The 18,732-nt window shown below is 38.6% G+C and overlaps 1 protein-coding gene across 4 annotated transcripts in view; it reads right to left on the reverse strand.

Moving 5' to 3' along the window:
- Positions 1-18,732, reverse strand: part of SOX5 (SRY-box transcription factor 5) — a 636,975-nt gene that overhangs the window by 594,514 nt on the left and 23,729 nt on the right. Inside the window, exon 2 of one of the 4 annotated variants that reach the window (XM_085324085.1) lies at positions 16,621-16,658. The exons of the other annotated variants lie outside the window; for them this stretch is intronic. The gene's annotated coding sequence lies outside the window, so the exon portion shown is untranslated. The remainder of the gene's footprint in view (positions 1-16,620; positions 16,659-18,732) is intronic. 4 annotated transcript variants of the gene reach the window in all.

An 18,732-nucleotide genomic window follows, 5' to 3' on the forward strand; every position in this document is an offset into this window, starting at 1 on the left:
GCTGGGATCTGGAAGTCCTAAGGATCTTTAATATATTTTACTTTCCACTAAAAAAAGCCTTGGTTTCACTTTTCATCCAAACTCAGAAGTACTAAATTATATTTTCATTCCAATCCTAAATAAGAGGACTTTACCGAATACAGAACAGTAAATATGATTTTATTAAGTTATATTATGCCACAGTGTTGTATCTCTGTCAAGTTTTACACAGTGACTTGAGATACCGTGCCTATTTCTGTAATGGTTATTTTCATACYGTGCTTGAATAAATCCATCTGGATGACACACCCATCATAGTACAATTTCAAAAAGTGGAATAGAACTAAATTAGTGCAGTGAGTTGAGGCACGAGGAAAAGCTATTTTCATAGCAGAACTATAGACGGACAGTTATTGAGCCATGATGATCTACAACATGTAAATCATTAGTGTAGAGAGACAAATGAAGGAAGAAACCGTTCTATCTATCCAACTTGCATACCCTGTATTCTGAATTCATTAGAAAAAAATACCTGAGTAATATTATGGCATAAAGCCAAGACATGCAGTGCTAATAYTTACAGCTTTACAACAAGGTACAACTCAGCCCAGATTAAAAAAAGGTGAAGTCTTCCTTGTTGGACTATGTAAGCACCACACCAGCCTACTCACATATGGAACTAGTTGAAGGAGACTCTTCTGCACCTCTGATTACGCTCTTCGTTACATCTCACTAATACAAATACTGCGGSACTGCATTGCTTCTTGCATCAGTGGAAGTTTATATTACTGTACTGTGGTATTTGCTATCATAAATATGTACTCCTCAGATATATCATTCAGGCTGTTTTTTCCACTGAACACGAGCTTTTGGCATAAGACAAAAGAAAAGAAGCAGTGAGCTTAAAGTGTACAGACTAAATTCTTTCATGGCAACAGTGGCAGGATCAGCAACGGAAGCAGCAGGTTTCATCTGCGAACCAAGATGTTCAGAGCAGTGAGTTATGGAAGAGGGGATTTCATTGTAAATCCTCTACTGGAGTTATATTCCAGCTCACCACTATTGTTTAGTGAGCAGGCTTTTTTATGAAAGAGCAATTCAACAGAGAGGCTCCAATGAACTCTTTGAAGATGGTATCTTACACTAGGGAGCAGAGTGTCCTATCAGAGCTTTACTCCTAAGCTTAGATGCAGTAAGTAAAGAAAAAAAAACATTCTATACCATTACTGATACCTGGATTCACAAAGTATACTGTTGAATCAGGCCCAAACTCATACTTCACAGTAAGTTTATTCGCTAGCAGTTCCTCTTATCCTTTAGCGTTCAGAGTTTTTARTAAGATATTCGATTCCTCTCCAGTGGTTCCCCTCTGCTGAGCTTACTAAAACCAGCATATTCGAGCCACTTTTCCTCACAGTGTCCCTTCCACTTTACAAGTCTCTCCAGCAGTTTAAATTACTGAAACATATAAGCTGATGGGTCTTCTGCATTCTTGGAGACACTGCTCCAAACTCAAGTCATACGCTCAAGTGTGCAGTCAAATTCAGTATGGACTTCTGCTCTCATCATTCATTCAAGTTAAAAAAAAAAAAAAAAAAAAAAAAAGAACCTGAACACAAAATTTCCACTGTAAGCCTTTCTCTTCTGAAGGAAAATAGACACAAAAAAGAAATCAAAACACATGGTTAGGAAATGCATTTTGTCAGGAATAATTCTCTGAACTTTTGGGGCTTCTGCTACGTAGTTGGCAAGAATCACAGGCAGCTACAAGGGATACTTAGGAAACAAAATTTTAATTTTAGTGAAGAATAACAAATTTAGCTTTTTTTATTCATTGCAACTATATAATATTTTGTCAAATACTTCTTATCCCTTTTACTCATATAATTTTAATTAGAACTCCTACACGTTCTGGTATTTCAGATATTCTTAATTTGGATTAAAAAAAAAAAAAACTTAAACGTGAACACCGGAGGAGATTCATATCCTTGTATCACATCACAGTGCAACAGAATCAGCTTTCACAGATTTTCAGGATGTCTACATCACTCAAAATAACCTCAACAAAATTACAAATACCAAAGTAATAGTCGTCTTTGTCCCTTTGTGAAAATATACACATATACACAGTCTCACACACACATATGTAGGTACATACTATAAGCATACAGGTTTCTTGCATGTTTTTCCACGAGATGTTCACAAACCTCAGAAATTGATTTGTACTTTTAAGACATAAGAAAAGAGGCTTAATCACAATGCTGAAAAGCTCACTTGAACAACAGTTAAATAGACAAACTGAAAATTCATTTTTATAGTACTCCAACACAATCTCAAAGGTCTCAGGAAAAATCCTTCTAATGAAGGTCGCAAACTCTCTCTTTTAACAGAACATGTGCATATAATATAGGAGGACTTTGCAGCACGTGAAGTCTCTCATCAGTTTGGACCTTATTTTAGCCTGTACATATACAATTCACTGTACATGAAGCAATAAAAAGGGGCACCTTTTGATGGCATAACATATAAGCATTAACATTGTTTTCTTAATGCATTTCYGGCCACATGGAAAGACTTCTAATATAAAATAGTGAAACTATACATACTGCTCTTTCTCCTGAATATCATTCCTAACAATAACATGCATCATATTAAAAAGGATTAAATATTTTAACCTAATGAAATTATTGGTTATAAGTATACATACACCTTTCAGGCTGCAGAATTTCCAAAGTGCTTCATCACTGAAAATGCAACAACTTCTGGAGAGGAATCCAGTAGCTGATCAAAGCACACAATAGTGTTATAGCACAATTCACAGTAAGAAATTAACAAGTTATATCTAATTAAAAAAAAATACCAACTGACTGAAGAGAATCTAAGCCTATGTCCTCACCTCTCAAAAACACAATAGGCTTTAAAGTAAGCATCCCGAGAAAGATGAAACATAGCTGACTTTATCATACATGGCTGTATGCCAGCAGCTCTGCATGACCTCTGTTTAGCCTCCAACAGCATTTACATGCACCTAAAAATTATGGTCCAAGTTCTGCCCTTGAATGTGTACATGCAGCTCCCACTGAAGCCAATGGCAGCTGTGTCTGTACAGCTGAGGGCAGAATTCAACCTTATGTACTGCTCATTATCAGACAGATGAAGTCAGCTCTTTTGAAAACTCAGCGAGTCTTGAAACCACCCAAGAAAACGTTCCTTCCCAGAAAGACTCCCCAGCAACAACAAAAAGCACAGAACTCACGTTTCAGCCATCCTAGTAGTATGTCTGCAAGGCAGAAAAATCAGATGGTGCTATGTTTATATAGTTCATCCTCATAAAATGTAATTGGTACTGCTGTACTTATTATACATATATATACAGATACATATATGCATACATGTATTTTTCTGAGTGCGAGAGGTTGTATTGCAGACGTACTCAAAGTCTCAACTCTGAAATTACTGACACTCATCAACTTACCTCAGACTCTTTACACTTTCAAGCATCGTTTATTGTAGTCAGTATTAAAATGTGTGGTTTGCAGAAAGAACAGCTTTTTCCTCTTCTTATTAAAATTACTAATGAAGAGAAAAAAAATCTTCCAGCTTCTCCTTCTCACTATATTTATTTTTTATTTTTACAGTGAAGTCAAAAGGGATGGTGACCCCATCAACAACTCACCCAAAGTCAAACAAGAACTGCATGACAAATCAGGCATAGAAAATAGATGTTCTTACTCCCTGTTGAGAATTTCAGCTCACAGGAGGCAAATGCTAAGCTTTATGTGAAGAACATGAGACACACAACCAGCTCCCTCCTTACGCTCTCCTGTCACTAGTCAGTTTTTCATGCATTTGAAGTACAGGTCCATGGTCTATCCTCCTCTGGGATGCCACACATATCTGTCCAGCCCCATCTGTCCACCAGGAGAGGAACACGCAGGAGGCCATGGCATTGAGCTATAGTAGAAAACTATACCCAGCAAGACTCCACCTTCAGAGAAGCAAGAGTAAAACTCTGCAGCTGGTGCCTTACACTGAGAGCACCGCCTTGTTGCTGGGGCAGGGGAAGGCTGACACCCAAAATACCATGCAAACAATAGGTGCCTGTCAAGTGACCTGATGCGATGACAACTCCACAAAGCCATTTTCCTCCTGAATGGCAGTGGTGCTGAAGGAAACATGTTTTAGAAYTCCTTCCAATAGCGTTAAATTGAGACATTTGGGGAGTATGGTGCTAGATGCTCACAGGTGCTAACGAATATTCTTGTGCCTTATATACGTCAAGTAAATCTAAGAGATCATGTTSCGTTTACTCCCTTTGCACATCAACCGTAGAACGCAATGGGGCATGGGATGTCCAGTTGCTGAATGGCACTGGAGCTTCACTGAAGTCTGTGGAATTAGTATGTTTACACCAGCCACAGAATTGATTCTTTCAATTATTAGAAAAAGATGTCAGCATGATGGTTCCGGTAATGCTAATACATTCCATCTCTTAGAATTGACTAAGTGGTGGYCTGTTATCTTTAAATTAACATCAGGATGTAGAAAGAACAACCTTTTGAAGCATACTGCAAGTTCCAAATGAATTTTAAAGGGTTTTCTCTTATGCCATATACTTGGTATATATAGCTTTCTGTCAGCAGCTGCTGCCTCATGTTCAAGAGACCTATTAAAAGGCACGTTCCTGATCTCCAACCTCAGTACTGCATCCCTCTGGCATTTAATCTCCATTGAAAAGTTCTGGTTACTAGGAACAAAATTTAGATAACTACAAGAATTGACACAGGGCCCAGATTTTTAGTGCACAATATMCACATTTTAAACCAGACTCTTAGAGGGTCTGCTTAGTTACTTAAATAAGGCTCAGACTTTCGAATCTTCTCTCCATTTAAGAGCTCCCACTGTGCACATCTGTCCAACTACTTGAAAGTTTGAAATCTCAGCGTGTGAAATTCTGTTTATTAAATCTAGCCTCACAATAGGTGCCAAGTTCTTTCAAAAGAGGGCCAAACCTAAGAACTGCAAGTATCAGCCAAGTAGAGTTGACCACCTTCAATTCATTCTCCTATTAGCATACACTGACAGTTTATATTTTGTCTGCATATAAAAACTGCACTGATTTATCTGTATTATATAGTATTTATATAGAGATAYATAGATATAGGGACACAAATCCACAGCAGAAGGCCCACTTATCTACTGCTCCCTTCCTTGCAAGGATAGCTATAGTTTCGCACACACAACTGTCTTTAAACCAATGCACTATTTCTGTAAGTTCTGTACCTCCATAGTGCTATCAGTACATGCACACTGAGTCCATGGTAATGGTATTTTCACTTGGACTAGTCTTGCATAGCCACATGAGTAAGATGTCACATCCTTATCCAGAACTGTAATGCACGTAGAAAAATTTGTATATCTTGAGCATATCAGAGAACGACTTTGCATTAGGAGTAAGGCCTCGATGTGAATTTGCAGACAGGTCATTTCAGTACCTTCCCCTCAACTTCTTTGAAAAGAGTTTCTCTTCTGTTTTTTTCTGTTAAATCCTTTGTCCGGATTTAAGTCCATTGGTCTTCTCCTGCCATGCCCCTCCAGTTATTTCTTGAAATAAAGACACAGGCTTCCAGTAAGGCCAAAGCAGAGACAAGGCACGTGTGAGCCCAGCTCATACTCTTCAACTTCCTGTTTCAGCGCAAATTCTCTACTGCTAATCTGGGACTGCCAGAGTCGCGCAGAAGAAAACCATCAAACACTCCGGGGAATCCCCTTCTGTCACTTTTATTATTCTGGCAAAAAGTTAGTGATGATGTGTCTTCTTAGACACGGTACTGGGCAGTAGGGTGTTCTTTATTTTAAGTAAAGGCAGGAAATGAGTAATAGATTTCCTCTGCAGTCATACTGGGGCTTGAGGCTGGCTAGTTGAAACAGCTTTAGCCTCTCAACATTTCAGGTTTGTTCTAAAAGAGGAATAGTGACAATCCCTACCACTTTCACCGTTTTCACAAAGCTAAGGTTTAAAAATGTTAACCAGCTGTAAGCCTTATACTACATCTCTGGAAGGAGTATCTAGATCTTASAGACTGGGAAACTGAGGCAAGGAGAGGCCTACAGACATGCATGGAGAGAGTGAGAACTTGCCACTTCCTGGTGTGACACCAATTTATTTTCTCCATCATTTCCCACTGTTATTAAAATCAGTTGTGTTCCCCCAGTGGTAGAAACGATGGGACTGCACATACACATACAGCTTTGKTCAGAACAAGTCCAGATGCCCTTGCAATAAAACCCCCACATGGCCACCTGTGCTTTGTTTACCTGAGGCCTCCTCCTACCATCATTCCCACTGATGAAGCTACACTGCTGTTAATAAGGTTTTAGTGGGGGAAAATGTTTTGGCAGGCAAAGCAGCTCTTAGTTTGTAGCACCAGCTCATGTTTAAGATTATCCTCTACATGTATGAGAGTAGCTCAGTTTCTGTGTCAGTTTAATTTTTCAGCAGCATTGACAACACAAGCTTTCTGCCTATTAAGTCTGAAGTCATTCGAGCAAACTTCTCCACGTAGAAGAACAAGCGTAAAGAAGAATTAAGACTAAATGGGCCACCAACAAAAACGGGCCATACAACTTAACAATACACACTCAGTAGAACTAGATTGATGGGAGAACAAATACACAAATAYGGAAAAAATGAAGTTGGTTCCATTTCAAGAGAATTCAAAAATGTTTACTGAACTAGTATTTTAACTGGGCAACAACTAATTAAAGCAACGCATTAAAATGCTACTGTAGGGCAATAATTAATTGCTACAGCACAGATTTTCTACTGTGACTCTACTTAAAGTGATTTGCACTACCTAAGATGACACTCTTCCACGTTGAAAGGTCATTTTGACAGCTTTGCAGTCTCTTTTGGGTCCTGACTGCTTACTTCCACATCTTTGGTTGACTACCTTTCTGAATTTGACACTATACTTACCCTACAGGCAACGAGACCAGGTAGTATTGCTGTGATGTTACTTTATTTCCAATTTGGCAATTTTTTAAGTTCTTTTCTGTTAAAGTTCTATAAAATACACAGCTTGGGAAATATTAAGCCAATAACAGTTTGACTGAATTCTTCTTAGAAAAGCAGTCTTGGTTTCAAACATCTATAGCCAAGGTGATAGTCTCATTTTCCACCCTCATTCTGTTTTAGTCTTCTCTGCTGGCACAGCCAATTCAGTTCTGCAGAGATTTACCCCATTTCCCCCAAACAGTCAACTGATGCTAGACAGCAGAGCTCAGCTTCTTTTAAGTGTTTATATTGGATCTGCTCTCCTGCCACTGACTGGCCTTTTTTCAAATTCAAAGACCATGCTCCCAATACCTCTAACTAAACAATGTTACCAGCATTCAGCTTTTTCCCATTGTCAAAAAATCCCCTCAAGCCTCTCAACTGACATAAATCTCCTGTTGACCTACAAGCTACCAAACTTCCCCTCTTCTTCCCCCTGCTGCTGTATCCCCAAACCCTGGCTTACTGTAAGGATGCCAAACAGCATCAAGAATGCACTTTATAGGTCAAGTGAGCTTATGGAGTCCAGCTACTCTYGCCATTGTCCATGCAGTCCTTTTGGTCCCTTCTTTCACTAGGCATCTYAGAAGGTGAATAAACTAAGACAGGAGTCACTCATTAATAAAAAAACCTGCCTTTTCATACATTAACTATTCAGCCTGTTTAAGTAACAAATACATCAKAAAATATGCACAGCAATGCAGACTATGAGCAAAACCACCTGCCAGGATGCAGTGCCACACTAAGACAAGTTACATGGCTTTGGGTATTGAGGGACTGGGGGAAGACTACTGCCAGGCAACAAAAAGCATAAGACACTTTCCCCCCCACGCAAATGCAAGCATGTCCCTGGACTCCAGTAAATTTAAAAGTTGTTGTGTATATATTTTGTACTGCACTGAATGACTGCAATGTGCAGAAGCAATGGAAAACCCGGCCTCAGGAGGAGGTTGTTTGAAGTTTTACTTTCTGTTTCTTGGCCTCTAGCACAAGTGAACTGTGTGTCTTCCTCAGCTAAGGAGGATTTTCATTCAACTCTTGCTCCTCCCTCAACTGCCATCTCCTTCCTGTTCTTTCAACCTCTTATATGCTCACTGCATAATTAGAGCTCAAACAACTCATAAAACTCCATTGGTGAGGTTATCTCATCTGTTTTTTTCCCAGTTCACAGAAGTGCCCTCGCTAATAAGTTTGTTCCCCTCTTTATTCACCTTGATATCTCTACTTGGTTTAATGTAATCAATGACTCAGATATTTCTGAGAATCACCATTTCTGCCACCGGCACCCTTCTTATGTCYATTTTTTTCAGCTTTGACTTCAGTGGATCCTGCTGCTCTAGACATTCCTCTTGGTCTTGGTCGATTTGCCAAATCTACTGCTCTCTACAGTACTTCAAAGATGTTTCCACTCTCCAAACTGATCAATAAAAGCAGTTATCTGTAAATCAAATTTGTAAATGTTTCTACAATACCTGCACCACATGCTTCTTAATTTCTTACTCATGAGTGAAAATTAATTTTAGTAAGTACAACTTCAGCTCCACTTAAAGCTTCCATAGACTGTCTGTAAAACAAAATGAATACAGTTTCTATCAAGCTATTCCTGCTCAACATTACCATCCAAAATTGAGGGCTTAAAACAACTGAACAGCGGCCTATTAGAAAAGCAAGAATTCAAKAATATTAAGTAAAATTACAGAGAAGAAAAGTTGAATTCAATGAAGACATTCAAATGCAAAAATAATGTGTACTATATAAAAACTGGTTCCTAAGAACAAGAACCTATGACTCAGAGACCAGGAACAGCCTCAAGACCATTTATCTGCCTTGCGTTGTCCRAGCATGAACACAGCAAACAACAGACTAAACCCATGAAATATCCTGCACTGATCACAGTTTCACTAGTTCAGTAGCAAAATACCCACTGACAACAGTGACATGGGTTAGGATCATGACCCCRTATGTCATTAAAGAACAAAAGCCCAACATAGGACCTGTGGTAGTGTGGGTGCTAGTAGGAGCAATGAAACAGTGTCTCTTGCCCAGATTACTACACTATACATTCTCTGTAGCTTAGATGCGGTTGGACTGTTGGCATAATCAATWACTATGCCCCTCTMTGTAAAGACTGGAGGGGAGTGAGARTAAGGATCATATTAATTTTCCCTCAATTTTTTTCTTGTAAAAAAAATTTGCATACTCTGTCTCTACTTCAAAGAGCTCATTTGAAAATCCACATCTAAAACCCATTWAAAAAGAAAGTTAGAAATTACTAGCGAAGCAGAAATCCTCAGTCTCACCACCATGCTGGTGTCATTTCCCGGTTTGTACTGCTGACCCAAGTCTTTTTTTTTTTTTTCCTTCCCCCTTCTCACACAGTGAATGCTTGACTGTGGTTGCCAGTTAAACGTATCTTCAGGGCTCCTACTGTTGTTCTAAAAGGATGAACAATCAAGAGAGATCAGCAAACCCGCCTCAGGAGTTTTAGGAGGGCCAACAAGATGACTACCCCATTCTAATTGATTATTTTTGAGTAAAATATCTTTTAAAAAAAGTGAGATTGAGAACAGCTGGAAGGAATTTGCAGTCTCCAGCAACCTTCTCTATTAAATAAATGGAATCTCGGCTTCCTAAGCTGAGAATGAGGCATACACAATTATAATGTCCGAAAATAAATTACTGAAAAAATCTCTAAAGGTGAATCCCCTCTTAGAGTGAAAGACCAACATAAAAGAGCACTCTCAAATTTTGTGGTTTCTTAACATAAATCTATCAATATTGAGTCTTCTTCTTGAATCCTCAGTTTCTAGAGTCACACGACTGTCCCAGCTTCCATCAAAAGGAAAAAAAAAGGTACCAATGACCTGTAAGTGTTTTACAAGCGTTTGCAAGATTACATCTGTAAGGTTCACATGAAATTTAAATAATATAGGTCTTGTGTAGTCTCTTTAGATGCACAATGGCCTGCATTTAGACATTATTAAGGTCCTACTTTTCAAAAGTACTTTCTTATGTTCCACTAACTTTTATATTGCTTTCTCTTTTTCTGTTTAACTATAGAATCTCAAACAGCCAGAAACATTAGTAATGCCTAAAAAGAACCATCCTACCCTGCCTTCCAAATTAAGAAATATATGGCATTTCTCAGGAAAATGGAGAATTAAAGCACTCACTAAAATAAAGGTGGAGTGTCCTATTTTTTGCCTTTTCAGTCAGCCTTTTTTTCTCTCAATTCTCTCTTYCATCTTTATATCCCTAATCCTCATTTCCTTGTTCCTATTTTTACTCTGGGAAGTAACTATCACCATTACTCACATTGTCCAACTCTCTTCAGCTTTCCCTCATTTTCAGTTCATTCATCCCTTGCTTCCTTCCATTTTAAGGCCCTTCTCCCCAGCTCAGYTTTTCCCTAATAAAACTGCCCCAAAGCAAAGGGCTGGCACAATTCTCTAGCTCTATTTAAATCCCACTTGAGCGATCACAATAGGGCACAAATGTATAGCTGGGGACAAATTTTTGAGACTACTATAGCTGATGAAAAAACAATTTGGGATGACTAATTTATGTATAAAATAAATCAGATTCAGTTGGCAATCTAATCCAAAACCAAGAAACAAAAATTCTCGAGGTGTGAAAACAGTTATTTCAATTTTTCATTTCCAAAGGTTTTGCTTAAAAACATTTTACTTAAAATGTACTTAATAAGGATGCAAAAGACCCTAAGATCCTAAAAACAAAACTTTCATTTATAGTTCTATAAAATTGCCTCTATTCAGTTTAAACAAAAGATTTTTTCGACCATCACAAAACCTTCTCCAAAATGTTTATTTAACCAAAAAACAACCATAATCCTCAGATTAAATCCTCAGCAAATTAAAAAATCTACTTTTGTATCAGGTGTTCTGAATTCCTCTTGGATGAAGAGAACTGTATCAGCCCTAAAAATAATTAACCATTATTTAAGGAATGCCAAATGAGCCTCTGTATTARATGATCTTACCTTCCAAGCCCTATTAATGTTGAGAGAGCTGTATCTGTGACTTTAATTGAAAACAAATCACCCTCCTTTTTCACTAAATATGTTTCTGCCACTGTGCAAGKACAACTTTTGATCTTCTGTCTTTCCACCACCATCATCTCTTCCTTCCTTCAGGGTTTTATTGCTTGTATGACAGTGACGTCTCTTCCCTCACCCCCAACGCACCTTTACCCAGGTCTCTAAAAGCATCTCCTACTGCCCACCTCCTTTCTCCACCACTTTAGGGAAGCTACTGTGCCCTATCCATCTTTTTTCTTTTCTCCTCCCCCTGGTCTATCTCCCCTCACTTGCTAGCATCCACTTCCCTTTCCCCTACTGCTCTGCCTGAATGCGGGGCTGCACAGGCAGCCCAAACAGGGAGCGGGCTGTGCTGCCGGCTGGCTGAGCCATGGACTGAGCATCCCCAGCAGGAACGCCAGTGTTCCCACTCTGATGCAGCAACCTGTGATATGCTTTCGGGTCCTGGGATCAGTCTGCATTTTGGCGGCTAGCTTCATGACAACACAGCTGGGAAACCTTAATTCTAAAATAAAAATGAAAGCAGAGATGAGTGCTGGCTCTTCATTTCCCTAAATGGAAGTCAAAGTGCCAATGTCCATACTTCTTACTTTTCCTCATGTAAACAGAAAGAATCTCATTTTTAATTTCCAGGCTAATTACCCTTGTTTTACATGCTATGAAAGCTTATCAAACAGAAGATACGCTTACCAGCACCAGTCCTTAACTGTTTGTCCTTTTGACTCCCTTTCCTCTGCTCTTACAGGAGACATGTCTTGTGATGTCTGCTAACCATCCCCTCCTTCCCTGACACACACACTTCACCCAGCCCACTTTGAGCAGAAGGGTACAAAATCCTGTCCCTGAATGGATGGAAATTTACTGTAGAGTCAGTAATTATCRGTAAATATTACCAATCTGAGAGAGGGCAAAGAAATCTCTGTTACAAAATCAAAGCATGAAAATGCAGTCCTTTGTGTAAAAGATAGAGGGAAAGGTAACAATTCTAATTGAAAATTAAAGCAAGAAGCATGATACTAGCAAAGTCTATTTATTGTGTTAACGTACCATTTGTCTTCTGGGCAAGTTACTAAAGGTCATTTGTTCTTCATGGCAAGTGTTGAAAATAGTTTATGTTGTGGGTCTAWCTTAAAGGAACAATGTCAAAACCCTCAGGCCCAAAATGACCTTTTTATGCCAACACAGAGATCTAAATCTTTTACTGAGGATAGTGGTGATGTTTGCATTTCACTCTCCCCCTTTCTCTTCTCTTTCCAACCCCTCTCCTGTCACATGAAATACCTTAAGAAAGAGAAAATAGACTACAAAGTTAAAGCACCCACTCTACACTTCTGACTCTCATCCCTAGCTCTACCCATTCTGCCTGCCATCAAAGACAAGTAGCTTCCTGATGTAGTTCCCAATTCTCCCTCTAACCCAGTGAAAGGTAGTGTATTTGTGGGAGAGATAAAAAGGAGGGGAAAATACCAAACCTACCCTTGCCTCCTGGAAAAAAAGGCACACATGCTGCCATGTGCTGGAGGAGGCAGGAGATGGCTGGTTCTTGTTTCCAAAACCTAGAGTGATGCTGTTCTGCTGACTAAACAGAGTGCTTCTCGGGGCTGCGCTTAGCCGCGTCTCTCCAAAGGCCCTGGTAGTAGCAAGGAGAAGGACTAGTGTTGCTATGGCACTCCTAATGAAATCAAAAAATACATATGTACACGCATATGTGTTAGACACACAGAGAGACAGACAAATACACAGATGGATGCAGTATGAAGTTGAAGGCCTCTGAATGGTTGCAGACTAGCAAAACACCTGGAGTCTCGCATGACAATTTAAAACACAGCCCACCTTTACTACTGCACAGATGCTATCCCTTAGGTGTTAGTTTAAGATTAATTTAATAGCCTCGTCCTCATGCTCGGTGGTGTCAAATTATCCTCAAGTCCCCAGTAGAGCATATTGTGAGCTCCTGTAGTGACGTGGGACACATGAAGATACTAAACAGCACATTAGAAAAAGAAACTGTGATAAGCACATCATGTAATTTTAAACATCTTTTCAATTTCAAGGGAAAAAATCCTGTGAATTTTCCTGAGAAACTGTCCTGGAAATCCAGAATAAGCTATGCTGTTGCTGTCTACACTGTCCTTGCCCTCTTCTATGGATGAAGACAAACTTTCTGCCTCCACAATTGTCATACCTATGCTTCCAAACCAGATCTGTGATTCATGATATGTATCATATATATGAGATATATGAGAGTTTAGGGAACATCACACGTTCTCCTAACCCATACATCCTTCATAGAGTTCCATGCAGAGGATACACAATGGGCTTAGCATAACCTTTCTGAAACACACCAGCACTTTACAGGATTTAAATGCAAAAGACTCTAAAAGGCAGATCTCATTTTCCTGAATTCCCGGCTGCCATTTGTGACAGACTTCACACATTTATGTGCTGCCCTGTCACATTTGGGTGGCAAAAAAATGGCAAAGTATAGATGCCGTGACAAGTAGATGAGACATGTTTTTCCTCTTTAATGTTCTTAGGCTCAGATTTCCCTTCAACACATAGCAGAAGAGAAGGAACCCTTGGGGCAGACAAAAACAGTTTACGAGTTTAGTTACTTGGTAATTGTTAAAAAGATTTCAAAAAATTAAAAATTAAAACTTTATGAAATATAAAGCAACATTTTTTTTTTTTTTTGAAATTCTAAGTGTAAGCTTTCAATAGACCACTGTATTAAAGAAGAATATGCACAGGCATATATTCCAACATACACTTTTAAACACAGAACTTATGACTGAATTTCTAAATTAGACTCATGAACTACATTAAAGAGCTCTTCAGATGCCTTTTTTCTTTTACTGTTGGTTGAAAAGACTGTTGTAAAGAAAAACATAGCAACAATACAGACTAGATTATGGTTCTTGATTATGGTTCATACCAAATCTGGTGTTTATGTTCCTTGATGTAGGGAATTAAGAACAAACTAGTTAGCTGGGCATCTACTAGATTCTGTTGGAAGGCTGTTGTAGAAATCTGACTATATTTAGCACTAGCCATACACATAAAGTATTATATGGGTAAGGGTTGGGAGACATGAGCAGGATAACATATTCACATCAAGTTGTATATAGTTGTGAATCCTGTTTTTAGAGGTGACTATGAAAGTTACAAGACTATTACTCAGTTCATAAATGGAAAATCTCTTAGGACTCCTAGAAAGGTTCTGTCAGAGTAGACAACCTGATGATTTTCAGGGTCCCTTTGGCTGGCTCACAAACGTATGAAATGTTGCCACTTGAAATACATATAAATAAATAAACATGCAACCAGATTAAGAAAAAAAATCTGTTTCCTTTTTGCAGTGAAAATATGCACTTTTATTATTAAAAACAAATATCCACACAACAAGATTTAAAGTCAGCGTTACCACTTAGGTGGTATCCTTTTGGCTCAGACATATTTTCAATGCAGCAGGCTTTCCTTTAATGGGCAAATTACAGACTTTAGCGAATTCTGTCCTATACAGCTGTAGTTAACAGCAAGTATCTACTAGTAACTCTGACCTTAATCAAGTGTCAGTACAGAAATTTCCTTTCAGCTTCATCACCTGTGTACGTATCAAAGCAGAATGTCCAAGTCAAGTCCAAGATCTTTAACTAGGTTATTTTAAACTATGAGATACTAAATATTCTAGCCAAAATCCTGGCTCCTTTGAATTCTACAGCAAATACCCCAATGACTTCAGTAGTGCCAAGATTTCTATCAAGGAAAATAACATGGTATTGAGTTTGCAAAGGTAAAGCAAGATAGTCTGAATCAACTCCCTCTGAGGTCCATAGAACAACTCCTATTCATATCAATGGCGTGGATCAGACTCTAAGCTCGTCTTGGCAGTGCTAGGAGCCATACCCTTACAGATAGTGAAAGAACTGTTGTAAATGCCAGGCAGAATTAGGAAGTACAAGAACACCCAGTACTTTATACAATGTTTTACAAGAAGTTCAAAGCTCTTAGCTGGCCATAAAGTTAAACAAATTGCAACTAGATTAAAAATCAGTCATTTCAATATATTAAAAATCCAAGCTAAGTTTTCCTGTAATTCTTGAAGTACACAGAGCAGAATAACAATTCATTTAAATGTGAAAGTAAACCTGTGAGAGAGAGAGAAAGAGAAGAAGCAAGGTGACAGTGAGAAAGACAAAAAACAGAATKGTCTCAGCAAACATGCCTCACATTAAAAAAAAAGCAAACCTAAGTTACAGAAGTAACCACAGCTTTCAGTGGTACATCAAAAATTTCATCTGTTTTTGGCTTCTAGGTACACAGTAGTGAATCGTATTGTACTGACACATGAAAAATGGTCATAATTGGAGTAGAAAGCATGACGTGCTTTTGAAGTGGCCATGAAAAATCTTCACAACATGGGATCAGATGTCCAGCCCTGGCCTGTTAGTTTAATCTAAACCACAGAAAGAGCTAACAAGAACATTTCACTTAAATCCGTTTCCATTGCAAGGGCTTCCCTGGGGCAGGGCAGTTTATGGGATCTACTCTGACACTTGCAAGACTGCATTCAAAACTACGAATCCGGCAAGTGTCCACATGCTTGGAATTTATTGATTTTTTTATCCTACTCTCCACAGCAAGTTAATTGCTCTGAGACAATGAGTTACAAAGAGCAAGGCCTACAGTATGTAGTTGACACACAACAGCACTCTCTTCCCTCTACTTTACAGAAATCTCTGAATTCAGAATGTCAGTTCAAAAGCGCATACAACAGTTTTAACTAATAGGATGTTAACTTCCATCATACCTTTAAAGTCCTAGCCCCCTAAACATAAAGCAGAACAGTCTCACCAAACTTGCAGCAAGCAGAGTGTCACTCTTGCAGCAGATGTGAGATTGCTGACTGCTACTCAGCAGATTTCAGGATCTGAAAGCAAAAACTCCATTCACTTGCATAGTTAATTTATTCTGAAATAGTCAATTGTTTATTACTCATTTCAGCTATTCAAACTCCAGAAGACAAACATGGACTCTCACCTTTTCCAGCATGGAACCAAAGGAAGCAAGTGCTCCCAATAAAAAAAGTTTTCTTCATCATGAGAAAGAATTTGTTCCCAGTGGCATTTCTGCTACAACTAAATACTAAAGACACTGCACCTGTAGTAAGCAACAAAACCCATGCATGAAACAAAAATTGTCCGAGAATGAAATTTACTGAGAACAAAATTTATTGAGAACTTACTGAGGATTGCAAATTTATTGAAAAAAAATTGCAAATTTATTGAGAATTGAAATTTACCAGAATTGTCAATGCTAAGGCACCAAAATATAAAAAATAGGCAAACAATTAAGGCTTTCCTACTGCATCATAAAAGAATCTCTCAACAAGCAAACAGTAAGGTAAGAAAAACATCAGTACCACAGAATAATGAAAATCTGAACTAGCAGAACATGTATCTTCACATGGAGAATGAAGGAGTTACACAGATTATTTTTCATAGATATCACAGGGAGTTTAGTTTACCTGTATGATTTTATCCTGTCCAAACACACCAAAGGAACCTGCAGGGGGAAAAGGCAAACAGGACCTGAAAACAGCAGATAGAAGGTGATGTAAAGAATAGCAAGGTTCTTTGGAGAACAATGGCGGAATTACGAAGCCGGGGACACTACTGGCTGGCACATATTAGCAGAGTATTTCTTCCCACATTGAAACTATGAACAATAGTTCTACTTATCCTGTGAAGATGCTAGCTTAGGGCAAACCGGCATATATGTGAGCAGACTTTCAGAAATCATGCTGAAGCAGTATATTATGTTTTCTTCTGGCCTAGGAACAGAGATAGTTGGGCTGAAGGTAAAAATCACATGCTTGCAGGGAAAGATCAAGAAGAAGGTGAGAAAACACATGTGAACAGCCATTTTTTGTTTTATCCCCTTGTCAGCTTACTATGTAGCTCTACATAAAAAAAGAATTAAAATGCTTTGTTTCAAATAAACCAGCTTTGAATCACTTTCACCAAATCATGGGTCACCAATGCGATGAAGTACCTTAGAAATGAAAAATATGTGGAAGGGAGATGGACTGAAGGATGAGGGACATAATACTATGTATTATGATAAGTATAATTATCATTTATATTTATTAGGAAATTTATGATCTCTATGAAGACTTAACAYGTATGTACAAAAACATACTTCTCTCTGAACATGCTCTGAACATAGCCAAGTAAACTGTATCAACTAGCATCAACGTRCTGATTTAGAGACCACAGAAGGACCAGCAACTCGAAGCAGCCCATAGCCAGGGGAGAGCAAGGACCCCACTCACTTCCTTTGCATTGAGCAGCAGCACAACCCGCAGACATCACTCTGCAAAAAGCCTGGAAAAAGGAAATTTCAACTGATGTGAAGGCAGAGCACAAGTGAATCTTTCAGGGCTAGCAGTACCAGTGGGGACTAGATTGCCAGTCCCCACTTTAACCTGGCACTGTTTTGAGTAAGGAGGAAATGTGGTTGTGAATATAATCTAGAAGTGCATTTTACTGTTTCCTTCTTTTTGCTGGTAACTTAGTTTCCAATTTTGTAATCAAGAACTTTATCCATAGCTCTGTTAGAACAAACGGGAATGTTCTTCTTGTTAAAACTCATCCAAGGCTTAAAATGAATGCTGGTCAACCTGAGAGTTTGGATACTTTCTTTAAAAATAACAAGCATATACAAGAGCAGCATTGCAGACAAAACCTTTGAGAGCCTGCAACATATGAGAAGTGTATAATCCCAGGAATCTGAGTATATTATCCACCAGGCTGTGAGGTTCAGACAAAAGCCCAGCAGTATCAAGAACCACAACATGCAAAGAAGTTTCCTCTGGCAGATTTTAACTAGTAGCCCTCCTGTAAGAGGGACAGCTTAGTACCTTGATCCCCCATGTTGTCATCATCACTCCCAAGGGAAGCCTAATTTCCAATTAAATAGATAGCACATAATGCTACCCAGAACAACATGTAGGCAGCCAACGCTCCCATCTGAGGAATCCATTCAAAGACAAAAAAATGAAAAAGTAGAACTCCATAAAAGGAAGGTACACTGCTAATAAAGCTAACCAGAAAGGGCACAGAGGAAATCTAGATGGTTAAACAGAATCTGAAGAGTACATAGTTGGAGAAGTTAAAAAAGAAAAAAAAAAGATATGATAAACCAATCTACAAATAAATTTAAATACTGAAAACATTTCCTTTCCCCAGTGGACGAAACAATTTTCAAGGAAATTAATTTTAGTCTAGCAATTTTGAGTTAAAATTTTGGCAAAAGGGAAAGAGTAAACATTTTTGTAAACTCAAAGAATTCAGGAATCCAAATGCATTTTACATTCATTTTACACAGAGAAGGCAAGGAAGGGTGCTCTCTCATCTGCTGAGTGCGCTTCGCAAAAAACAAATGAAGAAACAAAAAATAAAATAGAAAACTCCTCCCCATGCATAATGGAAGGGGAAACAGTGAGAGGGTAAGTTGTTTATTTGGGGTCCTACATCTTGTGAGCTGCAATCTGGCAGCTGCCGCACTTGTTGCTTATATTTGAGACTAACCTCTATCACAGCAGTGGTGCAACGCATATGGGGCTCATCATGAGACT

The sequence above is a fragment of the Rhea americana genome, unplaced genomic scaffold, assembly GCF_003343005.1.
Source record: "Rhea americana isolate MKP2758 unplaced genomic scaffold, rheAme1 scaffold_9, whole genome shotgun sequence".
Taxonomy (NCBI): Eukaryota; Metazoa; Chordata; class Aves; order Rheiformes; family Rheidae; genus Rhea; species Rhea americana.